General features: G+C 37.8%; 1 protein-coding gene across 11 annotated transcripts in view; it reads right to left on the bottom strand.

Annotated features, from left to right (window-relative positions):
- The window catches only part of MRPS30 (mitochondrial ribosomal protein S30), a 74094-nt gene that overhangs the window by 2535 nt on the left and 48189 nt on the right, over positions 1-23370 (bottom strand). For 4 of the 11 annotated variants that reach the window (XR_014951199.1, XR_014951201.1, XR_014951200.1 and 1 more), the window contains one exon: positions 12170-22725. The gene's annotated coding sequence lies outside the window, so the exon portion shown is untranslated. Of the gene's footprint in view, positions 1-12169; positions 22726-23370 lie in introns of those variants that run through there. The other 7 variants (XR_014951206.1, XR_014951207.1, XR_014951203.1 and 4 more) reach the window with 7 other exon arrangements.

Raw genomic sequence — 23370 nt, 5'->3', positions numbered from 1 at the left:
CCCTCCCTGTCCAGAGCCTAGATAAGGCCATGTCCCTTCCTGTTCTCTCTCTTTCCCCTGGATCTCATGGAATAAACAGCTGGACAACTACATCAGGGAATTGGAGCCTCTTTTGAATCTTTGCCCATCTCCTGATGTTCCTCCCTTCAAGGCCCCGAATATCTGGGCTAGCCTATACTATTGTATAGGGGCTGAGAGAGGTAGAGCATCAGTTCAGCACCTCCAGCTTGCACTTAGTGCTGTAGGAGGGGTTCTGGTGGATACTGTGGTGCTGTATTTGTACACAAATACCTATTGTAAGGGAGGTTCAAAGAGAGATGCAGTTTAAGAATAACATGATTAACTAGGTACCTAGGGAAGTATTGCAATTTTTCTTCTGGTGACAAGAAGAAAGTATATGAGTACTTTTTAAAAGTCTCTCTATATACTTTAAAAATTTTAAACAAATTATTCAGTCTTTTGTTTTTGTTGTGCACCATGGAAAATGCAAACAACACTCTGGTTACATTGAAAAGATTTTCAGGACGCCTCAGAAAATCAGAAAAAGCAGAAAGAAATTAAGAAAATAGATCTTAAAAGGATGACTGTTGGATTTATAGGTGCCATAAAATAGCTTCCTTTTCCAGCCTGGGGTAGATTGCAGGAAGCATGAAGTCACCAACCACGTGGTGAAGTAAAGACATTCAGAATGAGAAGTATAAACTGTAATTTCTTCCAATGCTCAGGTTTTCACCAATCATTTAGATTTGGGCTTTAGAGTTTTGTATAGACACTAACAATAACTTCCCATTCATCAGAGGATGCAAATTCAAGTACTTCCTTTGAATGCAATAGGAGCAGCTGCCTACCTGATCTTTTGGATCAGCTGCCATTCTAGTCTAACATTCAGAGCAGACATAAGTGCATATACCAAAATAACTAATTAAATCAAATACACCCACATGAAATTTACAGCATCCTAAACAATTGAGTCTAACAAAAATGTGAAGCCCACAGGAAAATGTTAGGTTTAAGAATAATATGCTGTTTAATATCTATGTGAAGTAATTACTTGGATGCTTTAAAAATTATTAGATAGTTTTAAAATAAACTAAAATTAGTTTTAAAATAAACCCCAAAAATAGAGGTTCAGAAGACCAAGATGATGTCAGTTGCATAATGTCATGTCTCAGTGACTTTCATTGCCATGCAGAGTATAATGCCATGTGTACCTAACATACAGTTTGGCATTGCTTTATTTTTTGAAAAACTCATCTTCTAGGGTTTGGTTTTACAACATGAAGTTGGTCACTACAGTAAAGAGGAAGAAATTTGTTAACAAATGGCAAGAACACAGTTCACAGAGTATTTGTAAAGTTTTTATCTGATAATATAGGAAGCAAGGAGGTAGAACATTTTGTTCTATGATTCATAAAGCAAGTCTGCATTGCAGATGACTGAGCAGTGAAAACTAGAACAAATGCACCTATGTGAACTTCTGGCTACCCCACTTCTGATAGCAAGAGTATTGCATGTGGAACTAGCTCAGCTGTCTCTGTGCCACACAGCATTGTGCACTGCAGACCTGCCAGACACAAACAAATTACCTTCCTAAAACAAGTATAATATGACCTTTTCACTCAAAACAAAAACTGATGCTTCTCAGCCTCTGATGATTCAGAATAAGATAGTCTGCAGTGTTGAAAAGTAATCCATGCATTAAAAAAATATTCTTATTTGTATGTCTTACTTGCAGTTTGGTTTGTTTTTGTGGAAAGTTTGCTGTTAGTGTTTTCCAAATTAAACAGAGAACTTTGTCTTTTTTGTTACTATTATTCAGTTCTGCAGTTTTGATCAGCTTTGTACAAACTCCTCCAGAATATCTTTGAAAGAAATGCTCTCTCCACTAGATCTGAATGAAATCTGTCTCTGATAAACAAGTGGAAGGAAGGAAGAAGAAAATTTTAGGAAAAGTAATGAATAAATATTGTTAAATTCAATAGAGGCTATGTGCTGAATTATAGTACTGAGTCATGTTTCTGTGTCATGGCCAAGGTTGCTTTATTGATCTGTCCCTTTTCTACCAGTAAGCAGACTCCAGCTGAGACTTTTCAAAGCCATCTAAACTTAAACATATACTTTTAATTTCAAATAAACTGGGTGCCCAAATAAATTAGGCTTCTTTCAAAACTGTATCCTGACTAGTCTGACATCATTTCTTCAGGACATTAAGAACAACCTTTGTCTGAGGAGAAGCTCAGAAAAAAAAATGTGAATAGCTAAGGCATTAAGAATCTTTCCATCCACAGGAGCTGGTGCATAGGAGGGATGCACAGATTTAACCTTTCCCCAGCCACTGCACAAATTTCATGAGAGGAGTCGCCACTCATGCTCAGAGGAAGGCAAGCTGATTATTGCTAAAGCTGAGAATCATATCTCCATACAATTTCATTGCAGAGGGGAATATTTACAGTGAATCTGTCATCCTGGTTTAAGCACATCTTGGGTATGTACTCATTATAAAGCCCTCTTTGGTGGGCAGGCCAATTTTAATTTGTTGTCTGCTGCTTTTCCCCCTGCACCATTGTTTATTGTACTCTCTACTTGATGATACAAATGAGGTTTACTTTTTTGAGCATTTCAGTTCACTAACATTTGCTATAGAGCCGAAAAAATACCTGTAACACAGCTAAGGGAAAGGCAATCAGAGGGGAAGGGAGATGGAAAGAAAAGGAGGAGAAGACTTGGACAAACATGAGCATTCTTCCTCAAAGCCAGCTTTATCACTGCAGCCAGAGGCATATTGTGAAATGGCAGTACAGTCACAAAAGGTACTCAACAGCCAGTGCTCCTCAACTACATACTGAAAGAGCAGACAGCTAAAGGGAGCCAGCAAGCAGTGGGAGAGAAGGAAATTGAGATGTCCCTAAAGTAAGTGGTAATTCACATCATTCCCCTCACAGGTACGGGAAATCACCTTACCATTTTCAAGATACAGGTAACACTCAACTACTTTAAAAAATATTTTAAAACTTGCTGTACAGCAAAATAAAGAAGCAATTACCAGCACTCAGAACTAAAGCTTACATCGAGATGGTAAGAAAGAGCAGGGGAGAAGGAATATGCAATGGAAGGGAAAAAAAAGGAAAATAGGTCAAAATAAGTGCAAATCCAGACAAGATGATGGAGATGGAGCCTCAGGGCTCAAAGAGCACTGGAAAATGCTGTGTTGCCAGGCTGGCAGAGGATGCTGCTGGGAAGCAGCAGGGTCTGTGCCCAAGTGTCAGGCTAGGTTAGGGTATTAATCCCACACACTGCCACAGTGATGACAAACAATGTGAACAGAGCCATAAGTTGCACCTCTGTTTAAAGAGGTCGGCAACAAAAAAACTGATTTAACTTACATATAAAATCTGTAGCTCAAAATTTATCTGAATAGGATGATGAGATAAGCACTTTCAGGTATGAAAATATTCTGCTTTCCACCATCCTAGCCTATTGCCCCTTTAATCTACGCACCCATTGCCTCTTTTCCACTTTCATTTTTAGCACTTTTCTGTTGAAGATGCACACTCATGGAGATTTACGCCTGATGGATGTTAGTTTTTCCACATATGTAGTGCATTTCACCTCACCATTTCAAGCTGTCACCAGTCTGAAATTTACAATAAGTGATACTGGATAACTAGCAAAAAAACTGTCTACATACAATTTCGAAAATAGGACACTTTCTAGTAAGCCTACATGTATGACTACTTTACTTAATGATAGGGAAAGGAGAAGAGAGGAACGAGGAGGAGAGGGGAGGGGAGAGTTCATTTTCCAAATGCAAGATAAAAAAAGTTACAGAAAAGTCCAAAATACCAGTCTGATGTTTTGTCATTAGGGCATGCACAGGAACTTTTAGGGCATGAGTTATCTGATTTAGATATCTACTTTAGGATTGTGCTCTGAACACACCTACTTCTCCCTAATATCCTTCATAGGAGTTTAGGTTATTAGCTCCATTCAGCAAGGTAAGTATCCATATGATGGGCAGAGACACTGAACCATGTTTCACAAGCACTTTTTATGTTAGAAAAGAAGTAAATTTCACCTGGGTTTTGGCCCATTCACTGTCTAACTTCAGAAAAATAGTTTCTGTGTCAGATCTCCTGTAACACTTTGCCTTTTATCTGTCACTCTCTTTCTTAATACTCACAGGAAAAATAGACATGTACCTGGTTATCATGAACCTGCTCTGAAAACCAGGAATTAGTTTACCATTGTAATAATTTGCATATATCTTCAAAGTTTTATTCAATCTGCGAGTAAAATAAAATGGGGTTGTTTTTCTCTATGCCTATGAAAGTCAAGCTGGGCTTTGCCCTTGTTGAGCACTGGGGTCTGCACAAAATATCTGCCAAACAAATAGGTCCTCAAGGGCAGTAGTGCAGCCCCAATGCCTACCTTGTGATGGGCATGACCTCAATAAGAAATCCTGCTAATGGCACTCAGTAGGCACACAAGCCACAGCTTTTTCCTACAGCTGTGTCAGTTCAACAAATTAAGAGAATTAAACTGGAATGGGAGCACTGCATGAGACAGCTGTTGAAGGTAGAGCTGGATGAACAAACAAGAAACTTTAGCAGCTACATAATTTCTGCCATTAGAACTGAATTAATTCATTTTTCCAATACCTCTATCTCCCTGTCCTTTAAAAAGGGACAGTGCACCTTTCTCTACAGCTGCTGGAAGATTTAGAAACAGGTTTGGGAAATGTTTGGGTCATATACAGGACATCATCATCATCACTCTTGCGATGCAGATAGATTATTTCTAGGTGCAGAAATTTTTGCCTCAGAGCAGAGACAATGTTAGTGCCGCAGGCAGAGAGGAAGGCACCGCTTTGTGCCGTAGAGAGCTGTCTTGTTGCTCTGATAGCAGTGGAGACTGCCAGGTCTCTGCTTTGGCAAGGGCCGTAGAACAGACCTGGATGATTTGAGGAGACTGCAACAGACATTTGTGTGAACATCTATATTGTTTCTTTAAAGTTCTTTAAACTAGAAAAACAACCCCTGTGTAACATTGACCTAAATGCATTTGAATGCAGCAGGGTAAGGGAGATGATTCTTTATATCACTGTTGGCTGTCTTTTATGTTAGGAAGGCAGATTCCCAGAGTGCAGGTGTCTGCCACAGCAGGTAGGACTGGGGGCAATGGCATTTTTATGGGCATTTAAAATCTGCAATTTTACATTCCCCAAGGGAAATGGCAGATAAATATTCACCCTAAAGGTGCAGCAGGCAGGTTTTCAATAATATTTTAAAATATGTAACACATATTTCACTTCCTCTCTCTTATGTTTTAATCCATTCCTAAGGTTTCCTTCATATTGTGTTTCATATTTTTGAAATTTCCTTTACAATTTTATAATCATCTTAGGAATATACACCATCCTTCTTTCACTTCACACGGCAATAACATCCTTTCTTCTCCACCAAGCCAGGCTGTTCAAGGTTCTGTTTCAAAGCCCAGCAAGGGCTGTTTGTCATGTTGGAGCACTACATAGACCTTAGAAATAATGATATATAATTATATTCAGTACTTTCTACACTAAGTAGTACTGAGAATTAACAGAATTTTAGGTAAAACTGCATTATGGTAGCTATAATGGGATTTAATTTATTTATCTCAATGGTAAGCAGTACTTTTAAAAAAACAGTCTTGCCTTTAGAATATTCTAATAATATTCTTTTTCTCCTTGACTTAATTTTGTCAATGTATATATTCAGTCTGACACGAAAAAATTCTGATGTGCATGATTTAAGTCATGCTTACAGTGCAAGACTAGCACATATTTTTCATCTCATAATTTCCAGAAATATAAGTGTACTAATGGAAAATATCGATATGCTAGTGACTGTATTTTGAAATCAAACAGTGAAGTGAAAAAAGTGATTTAAAATGTTATTTATTTCCAATACCATCAGTGAAATCACAATTGTGATTAGTGATATATATTCAATTACAGCACTGATGAACTACTTGATCTGCAAAAACATAATTTTGTTCGGAAGTCAATATTACTGAGCAAATTAATTTTAAAGAGAAGAAAATAATCTAAAGAATAAAAGCAGACAAAAGCTTATGAACATGTGAAAATGTTTTCTTTTAACAATTCAGGACAAGTTTCACAGGAAATAGTTAACAACCTTCATATGATGACAGAATTTCAACAGTAGAATGAAGTCAAGTAGAAATGTAAAGGTAAAAATTATTTAAATTTTTTTTGAGATATGTCTGGAGAAGAGAAAATGGCATCTATTTTGTCCATATCATCAATTTGCTTGTAAGAGGAAGATTATGACTTAGCTCATGGTTCTGATTTTTCATATCAGATCATGTCATTACTCCAAGACCTCCTTGTTAGCAAATATAATATTTAATTTAATTTTTTCACATGACTCCTTCATATATATAGTAGCCTATAGTTAGAGTTGATGTGCATCTCACTGCCCCTCTAGGTTAGTCTTTGAGGCTGAGCAAAAGAGATTTGCCCAAAGTCATCAGTATGGCTGGGTGATATCAATCTCTACTTAATAACAGATTTTCCTAGGTTTAATACAATTGTTTTAATATAATTGTTTTAATATTGCTTCATATTGCACTGTAATAGTTGTTATAGGTCCTGTACTCTGTTGCAATTAATTCTGATTAAAATATTTTTGTATAATCCTTATCATTATGCATATATTTATAAATTATAAATTTATGAATTATAAAACACAAATTTATAAATTATATATCTGGTTTGCCATCATTAATTCTGCAGGACTGTATAAAGCTGTATAAAGGTTCAATTACATCTGTACAATCCTTTAGACATAAACCATTTACAAAGTCTCTTTGGTTTTGGTTTGCTCGGGTTTTTTTACAAAAGCCCTAGTAAATATCCAGGTGCCTTATGCAAGATTTCCTGAATACGTTACTAACTGTAAGACAGAAAATGGGATAGCAGAAAACATTAATGTTCTTAGCAGGACATATGGGACTGTGTCTCCTGAGCCCTTATCATCTATGCCCTTGGGCCTCTTGCTGAGCAATACCAGCACTACTCAAACAGATAATATGCAGTAGAGAAGTATTATAGATGTTTTCAAGGGGAAAAAAGAAATCTTTCTGTACTCCTGAGGGTGAAACAGGACTAATTGAAGGCCAGCTCCTTTCCTTTACACAAGCATCCTTGTTTGCTGTCAGCACCCACACTTCTGTCTCTGGTGCCATGAGGGGCTCCCTAAGGATGTTCCACCTTGGCTGCAAGCCTCCAACCTCTCCCTGCTCCTTCTCCTAATTGATGCCTGCAGTCCACTACAATCCATATGACCAAGTCTGACTTAACCCACTGCCTGCAAAAAAGACTGTCTTCTGAGACTAAGGACAGCCTGAATCAATACCCAAGAGCTTTGATAAAGTATCATAAATTCAGAACAAATACATGACAGGGAAAAACACTCAGAAAACAATCCTGGCTGTCATCCAAATTCCACAAAGAGGCTCTGGGCTGAAGTGCCTCAAACCACCTCTTCAGAGTGTCTGTATTGGTCAGTCCTGTTCCACTCCCGAAATTATTTAGAAACACCACTGCTTCAGCTGGTGGTGTCTGATCTGACTGAGAGCTACCAAAAGCAATACAAACAGTAATAGCAGATGCCTCATTTCCCTGTGGGAATGCAACCTAAGATCACTCACCTACTTTACCTCAGCACTAGAGATTTACATTAGTGCTTTGTGAGGTGAGCTTGTGATCTGAACCACTGAGGTACATATATGTGTAGCACCACCACAAGAGTCTTTGAATATTCCACATAGCCTTATTGTCTCCACTAGGTTTCACTCAAAACAACTGTTCTCAATAGATGAGAAGCCTGTCTCTAGTCTTTGTTTAGAAACAGCAGCAAAGAGATTATAGGACCAAGCTGTTCTTCTAACTGAGGCTGCAACTTTAAGAAGCTTCTCGGTGACAGATGGTAGAGGACTATAGAACCATCACACTCACTATATCCCCAATCTGATCTGAAATTTAAATAACTTGACTCATTAAAGGATAAAGCATATTCACTTATACAACGTAAAAAAAAAAACAAAAACAACAACAAAAAAAAAGCCAACAAACCCAAACAGAACAACCTAAACAAACAAGCCTGATTTCAATGCTTATGTTAGTCTGTGGTAGGTCATTAAAGGGTATCAGCTTTGGCAGAGGGTAAAATTTCTCAGATAAAAATGACAGCAACAGGAGGCTGTCACAGGCACAAGCAATCTCTTCTAAACCACTGAGACTCTCTAGCTGCAGCCAGAAATCCTGCCCTCTAAGTCATTAAGAAGGATCCAGATCAGAGTTAGTTTTAAAAAAAGCAGAAGTACATACCTGCAAATTCTGTTCTTGACTAATACATTCAGTTAGCTTGGTATCCATGCATTGTAAGGCCTGAATGTGAAATTGTCATTTAAAATCTTTCTAGTGCCATGCATTTTAATTTCCACTTTTTGTTTCCTCCTCTTCTCCTCCTACACAGCATTAGTAAATTATTTTAATGTAATGAGGGCTCAAGGGTGTTGTTATTTACATATACTTTACTGTGGCATGGGAGTCAGTAACATTTGCAATAGCCTGAATCTGGATAGCTGACAAAATCTAGCTATCATTACGAGACCTTTTGAGTCGGCATGCAATAAGATAATGCCAAACACTGTTTAGAACAGTAACTGCAGTGTAGGGGAGTCATCTCTTGGAACTGCAGCTCCAGGTGCTCATATTATGTTGCTCGTAAGAGCACAGCAACTTCTTTGTGCTAAAACTGACCTGGCTGACCCTATCCTCTGTGAGGGAGGGGACCACGTGAGGGGGAAGTGACCACACTGAGAGGAGAGACAGAGTATTAATGCACTGCAGAAATGTGTGAATGCAGGGAGTTAGTCAGAACAATAAGCAACAATCAGTTGTTTGGGTTTTTTTTAAATCATCCTTCTCGAAAGGAAAGGGGTTAACAGATACACCAATAACAGGAAAAAAAAACCCATAAAAACTAAATAACTTTTTAGTTATTTAAATTTTTAAAAAGTTAAAAGTTATTTAAAGTTATTTATTATTTTAATTATGACTGATTGTGACACTTTTCCTTGGATATTGTACCTAATGTTAAATTCCATTTTCTACAGCAGCCTCTAAGTCATGCTTCCTCCTGTAGTAAAGCACCCTGGTATTTTTTTCTTCCTTCCTTAGACTTTATTAACTCTGATTCAAGAGTCTAATCCTATTGAGTGTTTCGTTTGTTACCACTTTTAGTCTGAGGCATTGTGTTTCATGTTATTGCAGCTTCATAGGAAAGTGGCTATTAGAGAAAATTCTTTTATGGTATAGGATGAAGAACCTTGTTCCAGCTGTGGAAAGGAACAAAGCAGGAAAGAGTCTGGAAAATATAATAGAAGTTCAGTAAGAATGCATTGAGAATAAGGGAATCTGAAGAATCTACACTGTATACATAAAAATCTACATATCAGCTGAACTTCCTAAAATAAAGGCCATTTCAATTCTGCCTGGATTCAGAGCCACCTGAAGTATAATCATAAATCACTGCTGATAGAAAACAGAAACTTAAATTGGAGAAAAGCTTGGAGAAATAAAAAGGTATTTTACTTTGCATTTTTTTGAGCAAAGTTGTTGTACTGAAGAGAGGAGTCAGGATGGGCCCTGGTGTGCTGCAGCAGACTGCCAGGATGCACTTCACACCACGGAGCTGTCTGCTGGGACCCCCTAAAGAAACAACTTCCAAACACAACAGAAAAGCTCATTCTGCTTAGATAGTTACTATTTTTTTCCCTTGTAATTAAGAAGAAAGCTTAAGTCCAAGATCAATTTTTATGTGTTACCAGATTTACCACTGCTCCCACCCACTTCTGGCAAGCTCGCCTTAGAAGAGGTGGTACTTCTGGGGGCTATGAGGAGCCTAGACAACAACATTCTTTTCTAATCCTTGGTTGAATTAGCTACCAGGAAAGGCAAGTCAGGTATTTGATACAGACAGTGGAGAGATAAAGGCACAAGCTGCAAGTGCCAGGTGAGCCAGGCTAGCCTTGGGTTCCCCAGCAATTCCTGCAGGCCAGTGCAGTCTCCTGCACTCACATCACAGGATGGAGAGGAAATCACAGAGGTCTGTGGGTGGATGCACCTGCTCCTCTCAACTGCACCAAGCAGGATGACAATTTGAATTTATAAATCAAGCTATAAGCATTCCCTACATCTAAGTGGAGTGTCAAGCACTTAATCCTGAAATACAGGGAAAGAAAAGAAAAACAACAGTGTATGAATGCTTTGCTTACTTTGTAAAATACTTATGGTGATACTACTCTTTCACTGTTACACAGACTGTCACAGTAATTGCAAGCACAAAAAATGTGTTTCAATTGTTCTTCCAAAATGTATGCATCCTTTTGAGGTTTGTGGATAGCTTTTTGCTGCTGTTTCCCATCTAAATCAGCTACAGTAAGGCCTCTGAGCGTCTAGCTTTCAGCTGGCTGTGTGCATATGCATGTGAGGAAAAATGAGCCCCCAACTTAAAAGGCCTTTGAAGTGATTCATGGCAAACATATGTCTATTTTGCACCCAGACACGCCCATTTTTCTTCTTCCAAGTGTTTAATCAGAGTTATCCTGCTAAGCTTCTAAGCAGGGCTGAAAAAAGAAAATTTAGCTTTTCTTATGCTCGTTTGTAATTTCCCTTCCCTCTGTGGTATCTAAATTCCGGAACTGGCAGGAATGTCATTACATAAAATGATCAGTACCCTTGCTCCAAGTTTTAGAAGGCTATTTTTTTAACAGTAGTAGATACACATGGAATTTTAGCTTTATTAATAGTCTACATAAAGGAAAGGAGAAATCTTTTAAAAACATCTTTCTAGGAAAATTATGAATAGCGCTGAATTTCCTAATACAAAATTCTTCCTCTCTTTCACAAAGTTTCTGTCAGGAGGAAGAACTGTCATCTATAGTAATATTACAACTCTTTATGATTTCCAGAAGTCTGATTTTGTTTATACTTCTGAATTACAGATATTCAGGAGAGACAAGCAAGTAAGTATCTGGAATCCTATTAAGTGGCATGTAGATTGCCAACTGTGGACAAACACAAAGACAGAAAAAGGGGTGGTTATTTTTATTTCTTTCAGTTGGAGGATGGATGTTCTTTTGTTTTCTACATTATCTTCTGCTGGCTATAGCCATGTTTTTTCCATGCAGATTAAGCTATTTGAAAGTGCAAGGTAGCACAAGAATTGGATAATTACTCTAGCCAAAAGGCAAGATGTAAGACAGCTTATTTGCTTTAAATGAATCTGTGCCAAGCTAACTTTAAGAAAATAGCTTCAGTTATTTTCAGTCACATGGCTCCAGACTAATCCTTCAGCAGAGAAACAGACATGTACCACTTCTCTAGATCTAAAACACAATCCAATTTTAAGTATGCCTTATTATCTTATTCATAAATTTTAGGCTTGAATGCTCTTAGGGAAGCATACTACTGAATTGAAAACCATTTAATTTTTTCTCTGTCTAGACAGACATTAAACAGTGGAAGTAGAACACAGCCAGATAACAGAAAAAAACCACCAAAACTTAAAACCTATTAACAACAAAACCTTCCTATTGTATTCCTTGTTTTCACACAGATCTTCAGAATCCAAGTTCATTATAAGTTTATTGAAGTGAACCACTGGAAGGATATCAAGAGACTAGAAGTCACTTTTAATTTCTGAAGGTATATTAGAGGATTAATAAAAATCCACAAGTGTAAGACAGGATGTTTTAACTTGGTTGAATGTTTACATTCAGCAGTAAGACTTTTCAGTTTGAATGCATAGGTGCCAGCAGGCCTGTAAGGATGTTCAACTGAAAAGGCTTTGGGTTCACTCAGATCTTCTGTTTTCAGGCAACAGCTTAACATCCTCCCATTCACAAAGAGTTCGAGTTCAGCTCAACAATTCATTAGAAGAAATTCCACACTCTAGCAAATACAACCCTTTGGACTTACAAGTTAATTTCTGACCAACTGATGTGTATTTGTTCTTCCAATGATAATGTATTTTCTATAAAAAAACACTCCCTTCCTGTTTTTCAAAGCCATTTTAAAAAAAAATTTGCCAAACTCTTAGACTTCAAGAGCTCAAAGGCTTTATTCTGTATAGCTGTAATAAGTTCAAAAATAGTTATAACCACACGATGTTGAGATGAGGATTTTTAGGAAGTCATAAAAGAGTGAGCAAAAAGTATTAGATACAGTATACCAAAAATAATTAAAATTATTATCAGATGACAATACTGTCAGTATATTAAGAATGCAAAAATTTATGGCTGCAGACATGTAACAATTAGCATAGATATAGTGATCAAAATTAAGTAATTTTTTATATACAATAAACTAAAGACATGACTTACAAATGTCACCAGCTAGTACAAGTGATGTGTTTTTATGTTATCCCAGGCATATGCACACTAGAAGACCCATTATGTCTGCTGGATCTGCTGGTGTTTCATGACCCCAGTAGATTTTCTTTAATGCAATCTTCCTTTAAATTTCCATAATTTAAAAGAACAGAGAATTTACTTTAAGAAAAATTTCTAATTCTCCTACATCAGCATCTCCTCTGAACTAACACATTTTATAGAAACAACATCCCTTTTTAAAAGCAATTATATGAACCACCACCAAGGCCTGTCTTTAAGTTAAGCATACACGTCTAGCTTTTTCACAATGCATTACAGAGAGAGTTTGATTTCATGGGTGGACTACTAGATGAGTATGAAAATGGTTGAAGGGTCACATCCAGAGGGTAGTGGTGATCCAGACCAATCAGACTCCTAATGGACATCAGTGACAAGTGTTATTTAATAATTTCAGTACTGGGGCCAGTGTTATTTAATAATTTCATTGATGACATAGAGATTGAGATTGAGTGCACTCTCAATAAGACAACACCAAGCTGAGTGGTGCAGCTGACATGCTTGAAGGATGGGATACCATCCAGAGGGGCCTGGACAAGTTAGAGAAGTGTGTCCATGGACATCTCAAGAGGTTCAACAAAGGCAAATGTAAAGTGCTACACCTGTTTCTCAGTAATGGGCCTGGTACCAGTGCAGGCTGGGCATGAGCAGACCCAGAGCAGCCCTGCCCAGAAGGGCTTGGGGGTGCTGTGGGTGAGAGGCTGCACATGGCCCGGCCATGGCACTCACAGCCCAGAGAGCCAAACGTGTCCTGGGCTGCATCCAGAGCCCCGTGGGCAGCAGGGGAGGGAGGGGATTCTGCCCCTCTGCTCTGCTCTGCTGAGACCCACCTGGAGCACTGTATTCAGCTTTGGGGCCCCAGCACAGGAAGGACATGGAACTACTGGAGCCAGTCCAGATGCTCCCAAGATGATCAGAGGGATGGAGCACATCTCCTATTAGGAAAGGCTTAGAGAACTGGGTTTGTTTAGTCAGGAGAAGAGAAGGCTCCAGAGTGCCCTGATTGTGTCCTTCCAGTACTTGAAGGGAGGCTTTAAGGAAGATGAAGGGAAACTATTTCCAAGGGCCTGTAGTGACAAGACAAGGAGAAATGGTTTCAAACTGAAAGACAGGGGGTGATATTAAGTAGAAATCCTTTACTGTGAGAGTGATCAGGTATTGGAACTGGTTGCCCAGAGCCATTGTGGATGCTGCATCCCAGGAAGTGTTCAAGGTCAGTTTGGATGGAGGTCTCAGCAACCTAGTCTAGTAAGAGATGTCACTGCCAATGGCAGGTGAGTTGTTGATTTTAAGGTTCCTTCAAAACCAAACCATTCTATGATTCCATAATATAAAGGGAGTAAGTGAATACGTTCAATGTGCTAACTAACCAGCACTTGCCAAAAACTACAGGCTGTTACAGTAAAAATTCTTTGTTTATATACAAGAAACCAATTGGGGAATGTATTGTGTATTGCATATTGTATTAAGAAAGTAGAGCATCTGTCATTGAAAATCTGATGTTAAAATACAATTTTTTTTAAAGTAATTTTTCATTTAATAAAACAATGGAAATACAAAGAAGATTGCTTAGAGAGAGAAACCAAAGGATGAACTTGTGTTCTGGCTCTTCTGGTTCATCTTCTACAAAATTGTTAACTACACATTCATTAGGCTCAGGGTATTGAAGAAGGAAGGCATGAAGCTGTGTCAGGGAGGTTTTTGCTGGTTATCAGGAAAAGATTTTTCACCCAGAGGCTGGCTGGGCACTGGATCAGGCTCCCCAAGGAAGTGGTCACAGCATCAAGCCTGAGAGAGTTCAGGTGTTTGGACAATGATCTCAGGGAGACACATGGTGGAGTTCTTGGCTCTGTCCTGTGCAGGGCCAGGTGCTGGACTCGATGATCTTTGTGGCTCCCTTCCAACTCAGCATATTCTGTGATTCTATGAAAATTTGTTCCAATTTGTTGCAGTGTTCCAGTGTACAGTAGAAAGGGCCTAGGTTTTCAATAAAAATGCATGTTTTAAAATAACTGATAAAGAACAAATTCTGCAAAGGGAAAATCCACTGGTTGCCTCCTCAACTCTCTGCTACCTCTAACACCCTTCCTGCATCTCCTACTGAAGAGCTCCCTTGCACAGGAGGGATTTGTTCTGGTGTCACTGAGGACACGCTACAGAGGTAACAGGATTGCAGGAGTGCAACTGAGGACAGATTTTGGCTCACAGAATCTTTCTTACTGGTCATGTAATGTGTGATGAAAAGATCCCAGTCTGACTCTGACAGACTGCATCGGCTTGTCAAAGCTGGCAGCTAAGGAAATAAAAACCTTGTTTATTGTAACCTGGGAGCATTTGATAAGGATTGATTGAGACACAATACACACAGACTCCCAGAGTATAATACTTAGGTCTCTCTCTGTTCAAATAGAACCATGCTTTAAATAAGCATTTGGAGTTTATAACCTCCCTTATCTCCCATTCATCCAGAATAAACATTTTAATTTGCATGCCCAGGTTTTAATTAGTACAGCATGTGGAATTAATAGAAACCATTATCAGCTAAATCAGCATGATCCTTCTGTGAATTAAAATATGTCGCATATTTAGAACACTAAATGAGAGAATGGAGCTATCTAACAGCTAAATCCAAGAATTTTCTGTAAACTAGGGGCACACACTCAGTACACTGCCACAGAGTTTCTGTCTTTGAAGTATGTTCAAAAAACCAAGGAAGGGACAAAGGTGCTGGTAGATGCATTCGTAATGCTTTCTCAGCCCCTCTTCCCACTAAAACAGTGTTCAGGAGAAAAGAAAAAAACTAACTCTTTAAAGCCTTAGTGTTGAATAGAATTATTAAAGAGTGGTTGCAGATAGAATTGGCAGAACATAGAAAATATATATAATCAACTGAAAAGTCTGAGGGAACAGAAAGGATGAGATTATTTCTGAGTAATAAAATATGCCAAGAATTACGATGATTCCTTTCCACCTAAAGGTACAATTGAAATGGCATTACTGAGAATTGAGGATGGTTTGAAATGACTGGAAAACAACACAGTTTAAGACCTCATTTGGGAAATTTCCTGCTAGCCTGTCTTATATAACTAATAAGAGGATTATATACTTCAAAGCTGGGTTTTATCATCCTATTGTGCTGACCAGGGCCAGTTCACTGGTTTGGCTGATAAACTGGAATTAGATGTTAGAAATGGACCTTTTCATAATAGTAAGTAGTTATATATCCTAAACAATTTATAACTTAAATAACCAACAGCAGCAATTTGCAAAATATGGTAGTGAAATTCAATAGCTAAGTGAACTTTAGACTGCATTAAAAGTGGAAACAGTTTTGACTAAAATTAGAACAATGCCAAGATGCTAGAAAAAAGAATGATGGGATTACCTATCACCAGAAGAAAATCACTATTATGACCTGCAGCTTCCAGCAGCTGAGTTCCAGATGTATCTTTTACATTAAGTTCTTATCTGAAGAATGTCCTTCAGACAAGAAGGTTCCCTTAGAAAGACCTTTTTCCCACTGCATGAAAGATGCATCAATCTCCTTTACCCTTCCAGCTGTACTTGCATGAGCACAATTGTAAAGTATTTCATAGATATGTGAGGATATGATATTTATCTAGGAGTAAAGAAATCTATTCTCTGAGAATAAACCACTTGATATGTGACAGATTACTTATTCTTCTATTATCTGTACCATCACACAGGGAGAGATGACCACATACATAGCTGCCATTTCAAAATAAGTTTTTTGAAATCATAGGTTTGACCACTGGCGTTGAACCTAGTTTTCACTAGTGCCCTGACCATTGTATTTCTCCATAAAGGCTACTCAGATTATTCTATTCGCAGTTCAGTCAGTTTCATGTTTGTGATGTAGGTGCACTTAGCCGGGTCCCTGAGGTTATCCACAAACAGATAGATACAGATACAGTCAACCTGTATTGCTTGGACCAAGTGTCCCAGTGAAATTGTAGCCAAGAAGAAGTGGTCAGGTAGCCCAAATCTCAGCTATGGCATAAAGTAAAGTAGCAAAACTACTCAGACTGATACTGTTACATGACTCACTTACATGTAATGCAGTGATAGAACTGTTATCATGTCCTGCTATTCCTGGAGCTCTCCATCTCTTTGGCTCTCTTCTTCTATGGAGAAAGTGATGAGGCTCTCAGCCAGACAAATATTGTGGTCATGGCTCAAAAGGTCAGTTGAGAAATATAGCCATCATCTCCTTTAAAAAAGTAATTTTAACTCAATGGAAAGTTAGGTCATTAACCTCCAGTGTTATAATACTTCTAATGGTTATTTTAAAAAGTAGTATATACTCACTCTGGAATTTGCTAAAGCTAATGATTCTAAGAAAGTAATTAGAATCAGGAGTTTTCAGACTCATCAGCATGACAGCAGCAGGTTTCCTGCTTCCTTCCTACCCTCATTGTTCCATATTGCCCTTGGTCAGTCAGATTTGCATGATGAGTTGCCAAATGTTATCTCATTATTATATACTTAAGGACCAGTCACCTGCAAGGAAATGAAATCTTCAAAACTCATATCTAGGTTAAGTTTACATCTGAATAATTTTGATGCTGGCTGATGAGGATGCATGCATTTTCTCCTTTGCCATTAGCCAATATACTTACTCATTGCTTTTACCATGGAACAACAGGTACCCCAGGAGCCAGGCAAGAAGCCTAGCAGGCTTTCAACCCAGTGTACTTCTTAAAATGGAAATTTCCCAGTTTCATAAGGTTTTATTTCTAGTTAGATCATATTCATGGTTTACCCTGAGGCAAAACCTAGGTTTTGAATGGGTAGTGAGTGATGTGTGTAGGACAACTTATGAGTAACTTTTATGCGAGGTAAGTAGGCAGAAGCTCTTCATGGAAAAAGAGATGACTGAGTAGTTGTGGTCTAGCTGTCAAACTGTAAATGTCACTGTGTCACTGCAAATTAACTGTGAAGAGTAATTTTCCACCATGAGATTTTGAGGTTGTAGGTTTAAAACTAAAGGGGATTTTAGAATAATTTTCAAGGGGATTTTTATTATTATTATCATCATTATTATTACTATTATAACTACTACTACACTGCTACTACTACTACTATTATATTCATTGCCATGGGATGTCACTGATCATAACAGTGCAAATAAATTCTAGATTTTAAAAGTGTGTTAATTGACTTCAGGAGCTAATGACTACACAAATAACACAACAGATGAAACCTTCAGGAATTTTCTTAAAATACTGACTACTGGAGCCTGAGAAAATCATGAAATGAAAAGTAATCTACAACTTGTAAAATTTCTCATAGTTTTCCCTAACCTCTGCTACTGACCACTTCAAGAGCAAGAATACTAAGAAGAGGAGACTACCAGTCTGTTCTGCTATTGCATACTCAGTTTAAAAACATTAAATTATCTATTAGTTTGCCTATACTTCACATATGCATAGTAATGACAACCAGTCATAGAAGGAAAAGATACTTATTAACAAAATAATGTCATTCATATATTCAGGAAAATTATAGTTATCAGGGATATTTTGCTACTTGTGTGTCACCTGAACCAACAACTTGATAATCAGTACCTGTACTAAATTTTAAAAGAGCTCTGCCAATTATCTCTGAGAGCAAAAAGCAGGCATTTTTCTGAGCACAAAGAGCAGAATTTTTGAAGGAGGATTCTGAGGTCTTCTTTGTTCAAAACGTTTTGAAAGTCTGATATTAACCCCAGCTGTATTTCAGATTTCAGTCATCAGAGTTTTGCAGAGGCAAAACAAATCTGGTCAAAGGACACAAAAACCAAAGCCTCTCACTTGCACCATGGAAGTAGTGCTGGCCACACCAGAGGAAGGTCACAATGCTTTTCATGTTGCCTCTGCTACAGGTTTCCACTTCCTGTACCACCTCTTTATAAACAAACCTATTTGGGACTTCCGTTTTCTGGAGGCCTCTTGCTAAAACATGGGTAGGATGGGTGCTTAGGCTGTAGCACCATGATCTCCACTCTCTTGCTACAAACTCCCAACATATCTGTGAAACAGGATGCTCAAGGATAGCATCTCTCTTACCTCACATTTATGCTTAGTGAGGCCCAGGTGTTAAAAAACTAAATTTCATCTAAAAGCCTGTGTCTCTTGTTTATTATTTATTAGTGCTGCTGAAGATATAAATTAAATTCTCCTGCTTAGGGGACTTTACAATTCACAGCTGACACAGCTAGCCAGGCCTGCTGAGGATATTGTCTGAACTCTAGCACTGCCCCTATGTCAGTGTGCTAAATCAGGCACAGTCCTGCTTTTAGCAGCTTATGTGCCAGATACCTTATCATGGATTACCAAATCACTCGTCTTCACATAAAGAATGAGAAGGAGGAAAGAATCAAACCCCTTGATTTAGGAGACTTCCAACTTTTAATTTGATACTTACACAGAAATTTGCAATTTTTTTTAGCTGTAGATAGAGCTAAAAATTATACTTCATAATCCTGGGACAGACCAAGCCGAATAGGTTTGGAGCATCACACAAATATCTAAACTTTGACATAAGGTTCATGGGGAAGCACTGAGCAGAATTCCCAGTAACATCATTTGAAAAAGGGCATAGCTTTAGGTATGGGCAAAGCAGGCAACTGATTGTCTATAAAAACACATTAATTTTGGCTGTAGGAAGACCCTTGAAATGAGCAGCTAACCTCTCCTGCCTGAGTAGCCAACACTGCTTTTTGCTTGCCTTCACCTTCACTCATCCTTTTTATTCAACATTAGGAAGCTTCACTGTGAAAATGTGGTGAGACTTGTTATACCAAGGAGAGGAGTGGCTTGTAATCCAGACTGCAAACTGGAGAGCACTAGTGCTCCATTCTACTAGGGAAATAGGTTCTGCTTGTATTGTTGAGGAAGTCAAATTGCCACAGAGGGAATTTCCCTTCACCTTAAGTGCAGCAAAATAATTCTGAGAAGTCATGAGCTAGCTGGCCATTTTGTGAATACATCAGGGGGAAAAAAACTGATTTAACCAAGTTGTGTTTGCAAAGCTTACAATTAGGGGGTTTGGTTTCATTATTGCTATGCTTTTTATTTTTTCATTCTTTAAAACTGATTACATTTGATGAAGAGTTTTTGCCTTCCTTGAAATCTCACACTGTTTTCATGGAATTACATTTTGTCTGTGAAGAGAACTTCTAACATATTAATAAAACAGGGCTAAGGAAACATCTTGCAATGCATTTTAAGCATATGCAAGTATACAGTTCGGTTGCATCAATCTACAAAGTAATAAAATTAGTATGTGCACAGGATTGATTTTTTTTTTTTTTTCCTTTTGTACCACTTCCAAAAAATGGATTATTTCAGCTGAAGTGCTTCATCCAGTTTTGGTCACCATCTATTAGACAAGCTAAAGAGAACACAAGAAAGACCAGCAACAATTAAGAGACTTGATTTACAGAACACAAAAAGAAGGATTCAGGCTTCCACAGTTTACGCAAGACTAGGAAGAGAATGACAATAAAGTTTAAACATGCAGAAAAGTGAAACAAATAATTTAATTGTCACCTATGTCAATCAAAGGCCAGGCAGGGAGCAAATCCTTTATGCTAAAAAACAGAAGTCTGCACAGGACATTAAGAAAAAAATTTATCCAGAATTATATTTAACCATTAGGACTGGTCAATTAGGAAAATAGTAGGATCTTCAGTGACTTGCTCAGGATCAACAATGACTGGAGACAGTCTAGGTTCATTTAATCTTATCTGGAGCCAAAACACCTTTCAGTCTGGAGTGAACAGGGAGAGAATCAAAACTGTAGATCCCTGTATTTCAAGGCCAGGCAGACCCATTTCAGTCATCTCTTCTGAATTTCTGCATGATGGAGGCTAGGAAATTCCAGAAGATGAAGATTGCATTAAACGATGGAATACAGATGAACCAGGAGGAAAAAAAAAAAAAAATTACTACAGTTCAGCAAAAAATTAGGAATTTTAGACTCAGTTATCTGTAACTGAGTTCCCAGGAAAAAAATACAGGAAAAGATCATCCAACAAACTATTTATTTATATTATTTCTAGGTACTTATGAAACAAACAGGTAAGCAATTTGTGCCAAACCACTCCGTGGGAAAATAGAGCTTGTGAATTTAGTTAGGAGTCTAACACTGTATGACCCAATACTTTTATGAATAAACTAAAAAATATCTTCAATAGCTACAAATAATTTGTTGTGAAAGTTTGCGTTCTGTTGTGGGCCTGGACCTTGATAAATATTTTCATCAAAGATAGAGATGATGAACCACAGAAGAAGTTAACTATTGCAACAGTGACATGGCGGAGTCAGCATTCCTGGAAGAGTTAAAAAATAAAAGTGGGTGTGTCACTTGGGGACAGCTTAGTGGTGAAAAGACATTAATTAGGTAAATGGCTGGACTCAATGAGGTTTTTTCCCAACTTTAAAAATTCTATGATTCTATTAGAACTGTAAATGCTTTGGAGAATAGAATTTTAAAAATTGTGAAATAGCCAGAAAAATTGCAGAAACAACTAGAAAAAGGTTACAGTTCAGTTTAGGACAAATAGCATATATAACATCTCAGGAGAAACTGCCATAGCAAATAGAAAAAAAAAGAAAGGAAAACACCACCAATATCTGAATAAATCAAAGTTAAATATAAATCAGTGTTGCCATCATCTTAGGAAAAACAAACAAACAAACAAACAAGTGTTTAAAGAGCAGTTGGTTTTCAGGAGATTTTACATTTTATTCTTATATATGTGCCTGCATTTCTTGCCTGCCAGTCTTCTGGTAAACAGAGATACCATTTCCAATTAGTTGTGGGAAGAGTGATCCTAAAATCTAAATGAAGTCTGTGGATACCTTTAGGAAATCATTCTTCTCCAGATGGACTGAAAAATTGTTGAGAAACAACTTCCTTCAAAGAAGACAATAAAGGAGGATGTTAAGTCATCTACAAGACAATGAGGGCATTTTTTTAGTTTAGAGTTTAACTGAAAATGCAATTGTAGATTGAGCACTGGGTAATACAATTACTATCAAGGACATAAAGAACAAGCCTATATAATTTGCATTAGTCAACACAAGTTACTGATATTTTAATTTAGATTAAAACTTTTTTCTGAAACACCCACTCTGGAGAAGTGTTTGGTGTTAAACCATGGCTCTCCTGAGCTGCAGCTGACTGTACTGGCTCTTACGAAGCAGCAGCAGCTACTGTGATTTCCTGAACATGTAGTTTCTGACAACTTCCCTTTGCTACCACTATTCCTTTCTTTTTTGGGATACAAGGGCTACAGGTAGGAAGCTGGTTACATTGGTTTTCCATCTGTAGCAGTCCCATAAAGAGCCTCAGAACAGAGTTAAGAGTTTAGATATGTGCATATATCTAAATTTGGAAGTAACTAATTCAATATGAAATGCTAAAAAGATCATCCTTTTGCAAAAATTGGAAATTACTCTTGCCTTAGGCTTATAGCAAAGTTGAGCCTTTGAGCAAAATCCAAACGTCTCAAAATCTACCAGCATACCCACATGTGGCTAGCATTCATAATATCAGCATGTGTGATTAACTCCTTCTATGTCTTGCAGAGGGTTTTCTAGTCCGCGGATTTAATATTTTCTAGCTAACATCAATTAACAGTCAGCTGTCAAGCTCATGAATAGAAGTGTGATGACTACTTTCTCAGTTATGCAGAAATATACATTATGGAAGATAGCAGCCTTGTCACTTCAAAAAATCATAAGAAATGGAAGCTTGTTCTACCACAGAGGAAGAATCATCCCACTTAAAAAAGACTAGGTAGAGATACCTACAAGCTGGTCACTTAACATGGTTATTCCTTCTTTCTTGTTGGAAGGTTAAGATCCACGTACAATATATTTGTCCATCTGAAGGGTCACATGCAACAAGAAAAACAGAACAACCACCTTTGCACCTTATATATGAAAGTCCTGTTAATGCAGCCCTCTGGACAAAAAACCAAACCAAAACGAAAAACCTCCAACACATTTTTCCCCCTATTTTTCTTCATTCTTCCATGTGCAGGGAAACTTTGTCAGAGAATATGTGTATTTACCTTTCCCTTCATAACATCATTGCAATGCAGAATAAATGGAATAGAGGAAAGCACCTGAATATGATATCATCATTTTTCTTGTTTCTTGGCAGCAAAGGGGATTTTCTTACTATTCCATCTGTCTGGAGAAGGAAAAAAAAAAAAAAAAAAAAAAACCACACAGTAAATTAACAGTCAGATGAAGTTTATAGTGCTGACTTTTTCAAAGTCACATAAGGATGTCCAGATGGAGTCTGCAGGAGTTACTTTAAGGACAACTGACCAGAACAGAAAAGACAAGTATTAACATTCTTTGTCAAGTATTTTATGTAATGCTCCAGGCCTGAAGTCTCCCAGCATTGCAAGTTACTCTTTCACAAGAACATGAAATGATAAAGCTGTACACTATCCCAACTGAATGTAACCTTTCGTAAGCTTAACAAATTCTGCAACATTTCCTGCTGTCCTCTCAAGCAAGGTAGAGCACACTGATATAACATTCCTGGAATTTCAGATGTGTATGGGAACAGATGAGCTCTCAGCTTCTCATCAGTTCACCTTATCTGGGGCCACCTTTGACAGGCTCTGTGCTATACCCAGACAAAGTGGCAGTGACTTTTGCCTCCATAAACACTTTGATAATGCCAAATCCTTTCAGTTCTTCATGCTGCAAATGGCTCTGCTGCCTGGACAAGCCTGTGCCAAAAACCTAGGGAAAACAATCAGAGACAGTGTGGCAGTGTCTCCCTGCCTCAACAAGAAAAAAAAATCCACATCCCTCTGAGGTC

Source organism: Lonchura striata, chromosome Z, assembly GCF_050655825.1.
Source record: "Lonchura striata isolate lonStrDom1 chromosome Z, ASM5065582v1, whole genome shotgun sequence".
Lineage (NCBI taxonomy): Eukaryota > Metazoa > Chordata > Aves > Passeriformes > Estrildidae > Lonchura > Lonchura striata.
Note: the sequence above shows the minus strand (reverse complement) of the source record. Positions and strands in the feature narration are given on the sequence as shown.